The sequence below is a fragment of the Halichoerus grypus genome, chromosome 14 (assembly GCF_964656455.1).
Source record: "Halichoerus grypus chromosome 14, mHalGry1.hap1.1, whole genome shotgun sequence".
In the NCBI taxonomy this organism is placed as follows: domain Eukaryota; kingdom Metazoa; phylum Chordata; class Mammalia; order Carnivora; family Phocidae; genus Halichoerus; species Halichoerus grypus.
In genome coordinates, this window is record NC_135725.1 from 46,597,733 (window position 1) to 46,613,272 (window position 15,540).

General features: G+C 38.2%; 1 protein-coding gene across 2 annotated transcripts in view; it reads right to left on the bottom strand.

The window, feature by feature from the left end:
* The window catches only part of MLLT3 (MLLT3 super elongation complex subunit), a 283,363-nt gene that overhangs the window by 153,916 nt on the left and 113,907 nt on the right, over positions 1-15,540 (bottom strand). The window lies entirely within an intron of this gene.

Below are 15,540 nucleotides of genomic sequence, written 5' to 3' on the forward strand. Positions count from 1 at the left end.
TCTCAGACCATACATAAAAATAAACTCAAAATGGATTAAGGACCTAACTGTGATACCTGAAACCATAAAAATCCTAGAGAGGGCACAGCAGGAATTTCTCTGACATCAGCGTAGCAACATCTTTCTAGATATGTCTCCTCAGGCAAGGGAAACAAAAACAAAAATAAACTATTGGGACTACACCAAAATAAAAAGCTTCTGCACAGAGAAGGAAACAATCAACAAAACTAAAAGACAACCTACTGAATGGGAGAACATATTTACAAACGACATATCCAATAAAGGGTTAGTATCCAAAATATATAAAGAACTGATACAACACCACAAAACCCCAAATAATCCAATTTCCAATTAAAAAATAGGCAGAAGACATGAACAAACATTTCTCCAAAGAAGACATACACAGATGGCCAAAAGACACATGAAAAGATGTGCAACATCACTCATCAGGGAAATGCAAATCAAAACTACAAGGAGATAACACCTCAAACCTGTCAGAAGGGCTAAAACCAAAAACGTAAGAAACAAAGGTTAGCAAGTAAATGGAGGAAAAGGAACCTGTGTGCACTGTTGGTGGGAATGCAAACTGATGCAGCCACTATGGAAAACAGTATGGAGGTTCCTCAAAAAGTTACAAATAGAACAACCCTATGATCCAGTAATTGCACTACTGGGTATTTATCCAAAAAATACAAAAACAACAATTCAAAGGGATACATGAATCCTTATGTTTACTGCAGCATTATTTACAACAGCCAAATTATGCAAGCAGCCCAAGTGTCCATTGACAGATGAATGGATAAAGAAGATGGGGCATATATACATATATATGTGTATATGTGTGTGTGTGTGTCTATACACACACACAACAGAATGCTACTCAATTATAAAAAAGAATGAAATCTTACTATCTTCAACAACATGAATAGAACTACACAGTATAAGGCTAAGCAAAATAAGTCAGAAAAAGATAAATACCATATGATTTCACACATATGTGGAATTTAAGAAACAAAATAAACAAACAGAGGTGGGCAGGGGGAAGAAACACAATCCAAGGAACACACTCAACTACAGAGAACAAACTAATGGTTACTAGAGGTGGGGTGGGTGAATGAAATAGGTGATGGGGACTAAGAGTACACTTATCATGGTGAGCACTGAGTAATACAGGATTGTTGAAAGACAGTATTATACACCTGAAACTAATATAACACTGTATGTTAACTACAAGGGGATTAAAATAAAAAACTTAATTAAAAAATACATATGCATATGATTTTTTAAATGACAATCAGCAAAATATTAACATATTTCAAGTGTAGGATGCCACTGATCATAAACAGATTCAACATTACTGTATGCCATACTAAGAAGAAAATATAGCCAGGAAAACCCCTCGTACTGCTTAGTAGACATATCCCAGTTTCAAAGATGTTAAATGCAGATCTCACAATCTATGAAATACAGCAGTTATATCATTATAGTTGATTTATTATTTGCAGGCATATGAACATACCATAAAAGATTTGGCTAAAGATGGTGTGCACAAAAGGGCAATCCAGCAAACTGATCTTGGAGAGAAATCTTATCAAGGAAGGTTTTTTGGTTTTTTGTTTGTTTGTTTATTTGTTTTAAGATTTATTTATTTTAGTGAGGAGGGGAAGGGGAGAGGGAGAGAGAGAATCTCAAGCAGACTCCACACCGAGCATGGAGCCCGATGTGGGAATCCATCTCACGACCCAGAGATCATGACCTGAGCTGAAATCAAGAGTCGGATGCTTAACTGACTGAGCCACCAGGCGCCCCTCAAGTAAGTTTTATTTTCCTTCTGGTGTCACTGTATTTTCCATCTAGGCCTCTTCAAAGTTTTGATGAAGAAGCTATCGTGGGAGAATTCTAATACATACTCCACCATGCTCTCCAAGTTATTCCTTTAACCCTTCGCTCTTGTTTTCTAACACAGAATAGTCATTCTACCATCATGACCCTGCACTGCTGTGCTGGAGAAGTGTCTCCATTGCTTAATACTTCCTCAACGGACACACTCGACTGCCTACAGCTCATAAAACCAGAAAGGTTTCTATTCTTTTGGCCCTTATGCCCTTGGCTCTCCTTATTACCCACCTGCCTGGGAGAAACTTCTTCATCTTTCAAAACTCAATCCCAAAATTACTCCTCTTCCCTGCCTTCCCCACTAAGACTTTCCGGGCATCTTCCTCATAAGCTCCCCCCCTCCCAAATTATAAATTTCCCCTCTATAGCCTATATACAAGCAACATTTCAGTGCACTTGAAATCTGCTTCTCTGGTCCCCTACAAGTCTGTAACCTGTAAAATCTATAAAAAGAACCACTTTTTTTTTTTTTTCCCCTGCTTGGTATTGCCAGGACCTAGTATGGTACTTACCCCAAGTATTCAAAACATTTGATGAAATACTGAAAACAAATTGTGAACATAAGAACACTATGACCCAGAAAATAATAATTATATAATCACACTCACATCCTGAACTCAGTTAAATATTTTCAAAAGATAAGGAGTATGGCAAAGGTCTTTGAAAACATGAATCAAACTTATATAAGTCCCCTGGTGAAAATCTGTATTTTTCTTAATCAGATTGTTAAAGCAAGAGCATATTCATGACTTGGTTAATGACTGGATTTTACATATCTAAATTGCTTTTAATTGGTAAAATTCTCTCAGGGAAATATAAATCCCACATGATTTTAAGAGAGTTTTTCACTAACTGGCTCCTAGAATAATTGATTTATATAAATAAGGAAACCTAAACAATACAGCTTATTTTCAAGTAAGTTATTTGCTGTGATATACCTTCACCTGCTTATTTCTCATATCCTCCAAAAATAAATAGCTATGAAATGTTACGACCATAATAACATAGTGCAGAACACTAAGCCAAGACATTAAAAATCAATCACAAAAAAAAATCATCAATCACATAAAAAGAGATGCACAGTGTATTTTATTGCTAAGTTTCTAAGAAGTTACTATACTTTATGCTTTAAATTATCCTGTTTTTGTAAAACAATATATAAACACATGCAGACCTGAGTGTGTGTACACAGAGTGATTAAGTACCTACAGAAAAGACTGGAGGGGTAAACAACAAACCTAACAGTGATTTCCCCCTAGGAGCGGGATTTGAAAATAAGGAGAGATTTTTACATTTTTTAAATGATAAATAAATCAGTGCCATTAATTGTAACTGCACTGTGCAAACAGACTTCACTTGATCTAAAATGTGCACTATATATGTACAACACATAAATATACAATTGCCAAAATAATGATAAAATAATATTAGACGTCTGCACAAGTGTACATATTATTCTCAGCCATAAAGTTAACACTTCCTTCACATGCAAGCCATAGTTAATCATACATTTCCTAAAACGCATTTTTGTCTGTCATCAGTTATATTCAAGTGTTGAGCTCTGCTTTTTTGTTTGCCAAAATATTTTCACTGAACTCTTGTATGCCTTCAACAAGAAGGACCACTAATACCAGCATGATTCAAAATTGTTTTGAAAACCCCAGCACATGGGCGCCTGGGTGGCTCAGTCGTTAAGCATCTGCCTTCGGCTCAGGTCATGATCCCAGGGTCCTGGGATCGAGCCCCGCATCGGGCTCCCTGCTCCGCGGGAAGCCTGCTTCTCCCTCTCCCACTCCCCCTGCTTGTGTTCCCTCTCTCGCTGTGTCTCTCTCTGTCAAATAAATAAATAAAATCTTTAAAAAAAAAAAAAAGAAAAAAAGAAAACCCCAGCACATATAATAAATACAACAAACAAAGATGATCCATACATAATTACTTGTAGAAAATTACTGTCTATTGGGGAAAATGCAGAAAGTCCACTGAAAAAGTTTTGGAACCAAAAGAATCTCCAGAAATTAGGTGATACAAAAAATATATATATAGCTTTCCTCCGTAGTACAATAATCACATTCTGGAATCACGCCTTCCGAAATACAATGGAACAAAGGGCTCCATTTACAAAAGCAACAAAAACTTAAGGAACTCAAAACACATATTACCCATAAGCAAAGCTGCATATCACTTTACTGAGAGAGCTAGAAGACCTGAATAAACGAAAAAATGTAGCATGCTCTTTGACAGGGAAGATGGAATATCACCCAAAAAAAGGTTAATTTCCCATAAATCTATCCATACCTTTACCACAATTCCAACAAACATCCTGTCTTCGGTAAGCCAACACGAACATAAACCAGTCTTGACAATTAATGAGAGAAATGGGGAAGTCCGCTAACTGGCAACCCTCCAAAGAAAAGAGCGGCTAGTAAATAAATATATGAAAGGATAGTCCAACTCGCTGGTTTAAAAAAAAAAGCAAAAGACAGTATTTCTAAAAGATTGGCAAAAGAATTTAAAATAAGATAAGGTCACACTCCTACAACACAAATTGGTATCAGGCGCACAGCAATAAATCTTTCGACTTACTCTTCAAGGGCCAGCTCACGGTTCGCCTTTATGAAAGTTTCAACTGTCAGGAGGAGTTGCTCCTACAGTTCTGTCATTACAGGAGAGCCTGCATGCTTCCAGGGGACGTCTAAGGGCCTCCATCAGCTGGTTTATTCCCCCAAAGGCAAGGGATGTTAAGTTTTACTGTCTTTGTATATCAGCATTTGTTAATTAATAGAAAACTGGAATAGAGAGGAATCTGGGAATAAACAAAAACCCACTGAGCTACTACCCATGACATTCTGTAACAACAAAACCACCTCCACCTGAGAAACGTTATAGAAATGCACCATGGCTATTGACTGTTTTATGTTGAGATTCTAAGACAGAATTACTGAATCAGAACGTGAAAAAACAAAGTACATATACACATATTTGTCTATGTTTATTACCTAAAGTCATGGCAGAAAAGACATTAGCTAAAAAGATGCTGAAGCTGGTGCATAAAAGTTGCAAGGCAGAACTAGTTAATACTACAAGGTCCCCTGCCTCATCTTTCATTTGCTCTCCTGGTCTACCACAGGTAAGGAACAAAGGGTAGAAGTGCTTCTTGTGAAACCGTGGTCTCTATTTACCTTTAACTCCATCTATCCAAGGCTAAAAACTTGCTGCTATTTGGGAAAATCATAGGACCTTCACTACTGGAATGAAATTCTATTTATAGCCAACGCATCATTCAATTGTTTACAAAATGAATGAACAATACTGCCTTTGGAGAAGCTTAGAGCCACTCCTGAAAAGACAACCTAACCAGTTTTGAACTCAAGCCATGCTTTCCCCAAACCCAGAAAATTGCTATGTATTCCCTAATCAGTATCATTCAGGAAAATTCCCATCTTCCTACAATGAGAAAGAAGACCATTTGCCCCCATTCTAGGAAAACAGTCAGTCTGTACCAGTAATGTAGTTATCAGGCAAGATATCCACAACCCAAATGGTATAATTTATGAACATCTCACTCTTATCAAACTAATTTCAAAACAACTTTATGGCATGTGAGACATATCTATGTCAAAAATCAAGACATTAGCTGTCTAAAAACACAAGGAATTATTCCCACTGAACTCTAGGAGTCATAGACTAAACATTCAAGATGGGAAGTAAAATGATCTGAAGAAAAGCCAAATAGAAAAAATATATATATTTAAGAGAGATGAGTATGAGCAAAGCCCATAACTCAAAGTTCAAAACTTTATTTTTTTTCTTCAAAGACATACCATTTTAAAGACAAGTTATATTCATATATTCCCAGTGTTCAAATCCTGTAGATAAAAAGTAATCAAATACACAAGGCAGGTAAAGGTTACTTATTAATTCCCTAGGCAGTAAATTTAATCTGATACCTATAAATCAACTCTTCCTCCCTGCCCCCAGACCATACCCCCAGTCACACCTTGAAGGATAAATGTTTTGTTAAGGTAAACATTATAAAAACAAATCAATTAAGTCAAATTCATAGAGACAGAAAGCAGAATGGTGGTTGCCAGGTGAAGGAGAGAGAAGGGAAAAGGGGAGTTATTGTTTCCCTGCATACAGACTTTCAGTTTAGGATGATGAAAAAGTTCTAGAGATGGATGGTGGAAAAAGTTATGGAACAATGGGAATGTGCTTAATGCCACTGAACTGTATACTTCACAAAAGTGTAAACGAAATTTTATGTACGTACATTTTACAATTTAAAAAATTAATAAATCATGGGGCGCCTGGGTGGCCCAATTGGTTAAGCGTCTGCCTTTGGCTCAGGTTGTGATCTCAGGGTCCTGGGATAGAGTCCCTCATCGGGCTCCTTGCTCATGGGAGAAGCCTGCTTCTCCCTCTGCCCCTCCTCCCTGCTAGTGTGCTCATGCGAGTGTGTGCTCACACACTCCCTCTCTCTCTCTCTCAAAATATTTTTAAAAATTTATAATCAGGCTGGTGATCTATTATAATCAGGCTGGTGATCTATAAGACAAATTGAACAATGTATATCAATTGAAAGAAAACTGAAAAATTGTCAAGAATTTAGAAGACTCTGAATAATGATCTCAGAAAGAATGATAACTTCCTCAACAAATTAAATAAATATGATACTTTTAACCTATTTAGATAACATGGATTACTTTTTAAAAATACTTTTAAAAAGGCAATACGTAAGGGCACCTGGCTGTCTCAGCCAGGGGGAGCAAGCAACTCTTGATCTCGGGGTCGTGAGTTCGAGCCCCATGGTGGGCAGAGATCTTACTTAAAAAAAACAAAACAAAACAAAACAACACAGAATCTGATTCTTTCAAAGAGCTTTTAAAAGATGTGTTCTCCTGAAATGAAATTTGGTAAAAGAAGGCTCGAATTCAGTTTAGAGGTAGTAAAGGAAAAGAACAAATGCCCAGTTTTCCATGGGAGAAACTAGATTGCCAGATGAGTCTGCAAAACATACAGAAAGATCAAAGGAACAATGAATGGACATTGTTGATCCTAGATTTAGACAGAAAGGCATTCTTGAAAGAACTAACCATATGCATGCCCAGCCAGCCCTCATTATCAGATTCAAAGGCAGCAAGGTAAGCAAGGTACTTGGGTAAAAAGCGTTTAAACTTTTTGGCACAAAGGGCTGTTTCATGTTATGCATCTTTTTAGGAAGGGGAGGACAGACATGTATTTTTGTCTAAGAGTCAGAAAAAGCATAAAAGATTCCAAGACATCACTTATGAATGAAAGGAAGTAACAAAGTGAACACTATTCCACAAAAGTATATTAAATAAACTCCTCATTTCTCTTTGCCTAACACAGGATTAAGGCGGTAGAGGTTATAGGGGGTGAAGGGATGAACAAGCCAATCTGATGGAAAGAGTATAAGAAAAATAAAAATTTTTTTTAAATTTTAATGAGGAGGGTCCCTGAGACAAATAGGTTTCCATATCTACAGACTGGCCTATGTAAATATTCTAAAAACACTGTCATTAAAAGGCTTAACTCCTTTTCAAAGATCTTGGCTTCTTAAAAGTGATGATTTATACTCTTCTTTCTTGGCAGGTCTCCAATATGTCTGATTAAAATCATGAAAGGAAGTCCTAGATTTGCTGATTGGGAAAATGTCCCAAAATGGTAAGAGGAACGCTGAGTGATTATCACCTTGCTGGCCACTGTGGTTATAGGTTCAGTGTTAAGGAGGCCACCTTGAAAACAGCAATAAGGGCGCCCCCTTCTGCTGGGGCAGGTGGACAACTCTACATTCAACTATCAACGGTATGCTCTACTTACAACCTATCTTCAAATACAGTCACGGGAGACACGGCTAAGAGTACATAAAAGACTAACAAATCCTTGAAGAGTACAAGACAAAATACCTCAAAATTTCTGTTCCAATAACAAAAGGTTGTTGGCAGCTTATAACACAAGAACAAGCTATTTTGTCTCTGTGATTTAATGAAAATGAAAAGTAGCAAAAAAGGTAACGGGGAACTCATTCCACAGTGGTACCAGAAATATTAAATCATTCCACAGTGGGACCAGAAATATTAAACAAAAGTCCTACAGTACTTTTACTAATTCCAAGAAATAAAATGAATAAAATCAAAAGAGAAATTACAGGGGTTCCTGGGTGACTCAGTTGGTTAAGTGACTGCCTTCAGCTTGGGTCATGATCCCAGGATCAAGTCCCACATGGGGCTCCCTGCTCGGCGGGGAGTCTGCTTCTCCCTCTCACCCTCCCCGCTCTCATGCTCTTTTTCTCTCTCTCATTCTGTCTGTCAAATAAATCAATAAAATCTTTAAAAAAAAAAAAAAAAGAGAGAGAGAAATTACATTCAAGCTATCAACCAATGGCAGGTATTTAAATAAATATATGGCAAGCCGTAAGGTCCTAAAGATACAAAAAAGTAAGGACTACAGTGCCTACCTACAAGGGATTTAAACAATTTACTCCGTACTTCTCAGGTAAACATGTGATTTCTTTCATCACTGCCTGTCACCTCCCAGACTATTCCTCACTACCATTTTTGAGCACGATCACAGCCAGAATTCTGAAGCTATCCCCAAGATTCCTGTCCTCTCATTATTCAGTCAAAAACTAGTCTAGGGGCGCCTGGGTGGCTCAGTCGTTGAGCGTCTGCCTTCAGCTCGGGTCATGGTCTCGGGGTCCTGGGATCGAGCCCCACGTCGGGCTCCCTGCTTGGCAGGAAGCCTGCTTCTCCCTCTCCCACTCTCCCTGCTTGTGTTCCTGCTCTCACTATCTCTCTTTCTCTGTCAAATAAATAAATAAAATCTTAAAAAAAAAAAAAAAAACTACTCTAGGTACTGCTGTGAAGAGATTTTGCAGATGTAATTAAGATCACTAATCAACTGACCACGGGCTATAAGGATTATCATGTATTATGCAGATGGTCCTGAGCGAATCACATGAGACTATAAAGCAGAGAACCTTCCCCAGCTCTAATCAGAGAGAGATGTGGTACAAGAGGAGTAGGAGAGATGCAGCAACAGCAGAAGTCAGAACAATTTCTCAGCGTGAAAAGGATTTGCAGAGCCCTTGCTGGCTCTCAAACGTAGGGGCCCACATGCAAAGGACTGGAGAAATCTCTAGGAGCTCAGGCTGGCCCAGCGGACAGTTTACAAAGAAACAAACGTCAAACCTCCAACCACAGGAACCAGAGTCGGAGGACAACCTGAATAGGCCCGGGAGCATATTGTTCCCTGAGCCTCCCAATGAACAGCCTAGCCGACCAACGCCTGAATTTCAGGCTCATGAAACTATAGTAGAGAAACCAGTTGAGCTAATCCCAGCTTCTAACCTACAGAACCAGGAGAACATTATTTGTGTGGTTTTCAGCAGCTATATTTCTGTTCATCTGTTATGGCAGTGACAGAAAAGTAATGCAAGTATTTCCATAAAAGTGCTCAGACGTAACAACTCCTCTCATTCTCACAACCACCCTGAAAAGCTATCTCCTTCCACCGCACAGATGAGGAAACAGAGGAATAAAAGCGTTAAGTAACCTGCTGACGACCAGAGTGGTTGATGGCTGACTTACATGTCAGAAGGCTAACTGGCCCATAACATTCATGAGTTTAAAATTTCAGGGTACCTGGGTGGTGCAGCAGGTTGAGCATCAGACTCTTAGTTTTGGCTCAGGTACTAACTTGGGGTCGTGGGTTCAATCCCCACATCCAACTCTGCACTGAGTGCCGAGTCGGCCTGGGATTCTCTTTCCCTCTCCCTGTGCCTCTCCCTGAATAAAATAATAAATCTTAAAAAAAAAATTTTTTTTCAGCTAGAAGATGACTGAATCTTACTCTACAACAAAGTAATTTATTTTTAAAGTTCAAAAAGAAGAAACTTTACATAGTTTCAAATGAAAAAGTTCTCTAAATCAAAAGGACAATTTTATAATGTCCTTATAGCAGATAACCTGAGAGAAAAAACTACATTGCTAAAAATGAATACGAACCCATGTAACCACACATTTGTTCCTATACATTCAAAAATCAAGATAGATATTTAGTCAATAAAAGGTTAAGGCCCCTCCCCAGCCAGCGAAAGTGCAAGGGGAGTGGGGGGCAGGCAGAGGGAAAGGGAGAGAATCTTAAGCAGGCTCCATGCCCAGCCCAGAGCCCTACGTGGGGCTCAATCTCACACCCTGAGATCACGACCTGAGCCCCAATCAAGAGTCCAAAGCTTAACCGACTGAGTCACCCAGGTGCCCCTAAAAAGTTAAGTTTTTTTGTTTTTTGTTTTTTTAAAGATATTTATTTATTTGACAGAGAGACACAGCACAAGTAGGCAGAGCGAGAAGCAGGCTCTTCGCCGAGCAGGGAGCCTGATGCGGGGCTCGATCCCAGGACCCCGGGATCATGACCTGAGCCCGAAGGCAGACACTTAACTGACTGAGCCACCCAGGCACCCCAAAAAGTTAAGTTTTTTTTTTATTTAAGATTTTTTATTTATTTATTTGAGAGAGACAGAATGAGAGAGAGCAAGCACATGAGAGGGGGGAGGGTCAGAGGGAGAAGCAGACTCCCTGCCGAGCAGGGAGCCCGATGTGGGACTCGATCCAGGGACTCCAGGATCATGACCTGAGCCGAAGGCAGTCGCTTAACCAACTGAGCCACCCAGGCGCCCCCAAAAAGTTAAGTTTTAATGTAAAATCACTTTTCTTTTTATTCTTAATCCACAAACCCATTAAAATATGGCATTATAAGAAGAAAAAGTTGGGTACCTGGGTGGTTCAGATGGTTAAGCATCTGCCTTCGGCTCAGGTCATGATCCTGGGGTCCTGGGATCAAGACCCACATCGGGCTCCCGGCTCAGCGGGGGATCTGCTTCTCCCTCTCCCTCTGCCTCTCCCCCTACTCATGCTCTCTCTGTATCTGTCTCAAATGAATAAATAAAATCTTTTTTAAAAAATTTAAATTTAGATTAAAAAAAAAAAAGAAGAAGAAAGTTAAGGGCTGTCTGGATGGCTCAGACGGTTAAACGTCTGACTCTTGATTTTGGCTCAGGTCATGATCTCAGGGTCGTGGGATTGAGCCCCGCGTTGAGGGTAGAGTCTGCTTGAGATTCTCTCTCCCTCTCCCTCTGCCCCTCATTGCACTGGCACTCTCTCTCTCTAAATAAAATAATAAATCTTAAAAAAAAAAAAGGCAGAAGAAAGTTAAAGCCATATGAGAGCTTTTTTAAAGGAAAAGTGAGGAACAACACCACTTACACCACACTATCCAGACGCTCATACTCCTGCTCAAAGATGAATGAATAAGGAAGATGTGGTCCATATATACAATGAAATATTACTCAGCCATCAGAAAGGATGAATACTCAACTTTCGCATCAACATGGATAGGACTGGAGGAGATTATGCTAAGTGAAATAAGTCAAGCAGAGAAAGTCAATTATCATATGGTTTCACTTATTTGTGGAACATAAGGAATAGCATGGAGGACATTAGGAGAAGGAAGGGAAAAATGAAGGGGGGGAATCGGAGGGAGAGACGAACCATGAGAGAATATGGACTCTGAGAAACAAACTGAGGGTTTTAGAGGGGAGGGTGGGTGGGGGGATGGGTTACCTGGTGATGGGTATTAAGGAGGGCACGTACTGCATGGAGCACTGGGTGTTATACGAAAACAATGAATTGTGGATCACTACATCAATAACTAATGATGTACTGTATGCTGACTGACATAATAAAATAAAATTTTTTTAAAAAAGCAGAAAATTTCAGATAAAAGGCAATGATAAGGGGCACCAGGGTGGCTCAGTCATTAAGCAACTGCCCTCAGCTCAGGTCATGATCTCAGGGTCCTGGGATCAAGCCCCGCATCAGGCTCCCTGCTCAGGTGGGAGCCTGCTTCTCCCCCTGCTTGGGCTCTCTGTCAAATAAATAAATAAAATCTTAAAAAAAAAAAAAAAAGGCAATGATAATATGGAAAGAAATCAGGGGGAAAATATAAGCCAAAATTGAAATCTATCATTTATTTTATGAGGAAGACAGACTCAGAGACAATCACCTGCAATGGTTTTATGAGATGAATAAAATTTGTTTACTAATCTTCAAAGGGTTACTGCTTAAGACAACAAAAAACTTAAAAGCAATTTGGGTTTCTACTCTTTGAGATTCAGTCAAAAATCAATTTGAAAAATCAAAAACTACTATATTCCAAAACATGAATTATCAAAAGTACAAATGGGAAAAATATTGGGGGGGAACCTTTAAATAATCACATAATATGCCTCCAACTTTATTAATCAATAGTACTTCCCTCTAATGATAATTTGTTGTGTATAACTTTTAAATAGGTGTTTGTTTTTTAAGATTTTACGTATTTATTTGTCAGAGAGAGAGAGACAGAAAGAGCACAAACAGGGGGAGCGGCAGGCAGAGGGAGAAGCAGGCTCCCCACTGAGCAGGGAGCCCAATTCGAGACTGAATCCCAGAACCCTGGGATCATGACCTGAGCCGAAGGCAGATGCTTAACTGACCGAGCCACCCACGCATCCTTTTAACCTTGAAATCTTGATTCCCAGAAAATGAGGCAAAGATCTGGAAACACAGAAGGTCCTTGGTGGATGGGATACATAATTTCCTCTTAAAAAAAAAAAACAAAAAAACCCCTGGATTTCCAACATGTAATGTGAATTTATGTTGTTAAATAAACACATATTTGGTCTTTTACGTACAAATAATATATCCATGTTGTTTTTACATTCAGTGATATTTTTTTTTTTATAAAGATTTTATTTATTTATTTGAGACAGAGAGAATGAGAGAGAGAGAGCACATGAGAGGGGGGAGGGGCAGAGGGAGAAGCAGACCCCCTGCCGAGCAGGGAGCCCGATGCGGGACTCGATCCCGGGACTCCAGGATCATGACCTGAGCCGAAGGCAGTCGCTTAACCAACTGAGCCACCCAGGCGCCCTCAGTGATATTTTTAAAACAGACTCTTTAGATAAAGACAATTTCTAGTCTAAGAAGTATTTTTTAAAAGTTTAAATCTAGCATAGATATCAATTTCAATGCTAATGTCCTATTTTTAAACATCTTTGTCATTATGAATTATGTATATGCATTGACATCCATCATTAATCTGCAGGTGTTCCTAATGTAAATTGCATATACTTGTTTAGATTTCTTCCAAAGGGTAGTAGCATACTAATTCTATTTAGAAAAGTAGGCACCAAGATCTTTTTAACCTGAAAGCTCTGCGAAACTGAACGGGCTAGGAAAGGAACTCAGAGATAATTTGGTCATGTTCTAGTTCAAGTTGAATGGTAGCTTCATGGACGTTCATTTTATTATTTTGCTTTTTACTTTACACGTTACTTATATTCTATGTACCAAATGTTATGTAGTTAAAAATTAACTTATAGGGGAGTCTTGGTGTCTCAGTTGGTTAAGCATCAACTCTTGATTTTAGCTCAGGTCATGATCTCAGAGTTGTGAGATCAAGCCCCACATCGGGCTCCCCACTGGGCATAGAGCCTGCTTAAGATTCTCTCCCTCCCCCCTCTAAACAAGTTAATTTATAGTTGATATACGTTCTTCAAAATATAGTCACAAACATAAAAATGATGAAAACAGTACTTCCTTAATTCCTAGATTTATGTATACATCAATGTCTTGGAATTAATTGAAAAAAATATTCTCTACAGACATTTCACTATATAGAAGAGATCATTACAATCCAGAAAAATTAAAAACCACTTAAAAACTAAAATTTCTCAACTAAAATAAGAACTCTAGTAAAATACACATAGAAAATATAACTTATAGATCTGGTCTTGCAAACCTTCTGTTCTGGCTGTAAATCTATTGTGAGAAGACACTAGGGCAACTAAAATGATGTGGGCTATTAGAAATTCGGGGTTGTTTGAAACTTTATGGAGCAACTAGGATGGATTTATGGCTTACCTATCCAACTGACTGTCTTATGTTTAAAATTTGGCTAAGAATAAATATTACAAATCAGTCTATAGTCTGAATTGTGAGACAGTTTCTATTTTCTTCCTATGGCAGTATTATTCTTGTTTCCCTCTTTTTTTTCTATTTGCTTAGTGAATCACAACTATCTCCATACATTTGCCCTAAATTAAAGTCAAGAGGGCTAGGAGTTAAACATTATAAACTTATTATTAGAAACTTTATTTTATGTTCAAGTGTCCTCCTACTCTTATTTATTAGCAAAATATTTTTAAAGCCATTTGCCATATAAACAACTCATTTCCTTAGAAAGAATCCAACCTATCAAAACCTACCAAAAGACCAATTTTTAGCCCTAATTTTTTTCCCTTTTCAACAAGTGTTAAAAACAGGTGTCAAAGATAGAACCAGATTAATCTGACCTGTCCAACTCCAGCTTAGCTTTTAACACCTTGTCATAACATCCTTATCTTTTAACACTCAGGAAGGGTTAGTATTTCTTTGTAAACAGTCCCTCAACTTCACAAAGAGCTTTTAAGGAAAGGTTTCCTATAAGAATATGAATTTCAGTTCTGGTAATCTGACCTAAGAAGAAAATTCTGATCAAAGAAAAGCATTATACACAGATGTTCATTATAGTATTATTCATCTTAGAAAAACATATAAATTCACTTAAATGTCTAAGAAGGAATGACTACCCAAATGATATTTCTTTTATAAGTGGAATATTATGCAGCCATAGAAAATAACGTTCACCCCAAAAATGTGCAATCATATGGGAAATAACTTACAGTGAAGAAAAGGGCAATTACATTTTTTAAACTACATAGAAAAAAAATTAGAAAGTACACTGGGTTTTCAAATTTTTATTGTCTTTTCCCAAATGGTCTACAATTTGCATGTATAACTGTTTCATCTGTAACACCACAGTTATTTTCCTACTGTTCATACTTTAAAATATGTTACTGTCAAACAATAAAAAATAGAAATAAAAACAGGGGTTCCTGGGTGGCTCAGTCAGTTAAGCATCCAACTCTTGATTTCAGCTTAGATCATGATCTCAGGGTCGTGAGATCGAGCCCCACATTGGGCTTTGCGCTGAACATGGAGCCTGTTTGGGATATTCTCTCTCCCTCTGCCCCTCTTTTGCTTTCCCTCTCTCTAAAAAAATACAAATACAAATACAAATACAGGGCGCCTGGGTGGCTCAGTTGGTTAAGTGACTGCCTTCAGCTCAGGTCATGTTCCTGGAATTCCAGGATCAAGTCCTGCATCTGGCTCCCTGCTCAGTGGGGAGTCTGCTTCTCCCTCTGCCCCTCCTCCCTCTTGTGCTCTCTCTCTCTTTCAAATAAATAAAATCTTTAAAAAAAATACAAACACAAATAAAAAACACTACTGTCATTTTAACACTCAGCCCCCATGGAATGCATACCTCTTCCTTACTTTTCTAGAACACATACTTCCATACACTTAACCATCTGAAACACAGATGAAAATTTTTCAGATATCAACTACAGCCTCAATCTTTTGGAAGATGCACGTAGAAAAAAACTCATTTATTATCTGAAGACTACTAGAGTATCATAGTTAAAATTAATTTGGTTATCAGTTATTATTATAGTTGATAAACACAATTTGACTTCCAGAACCC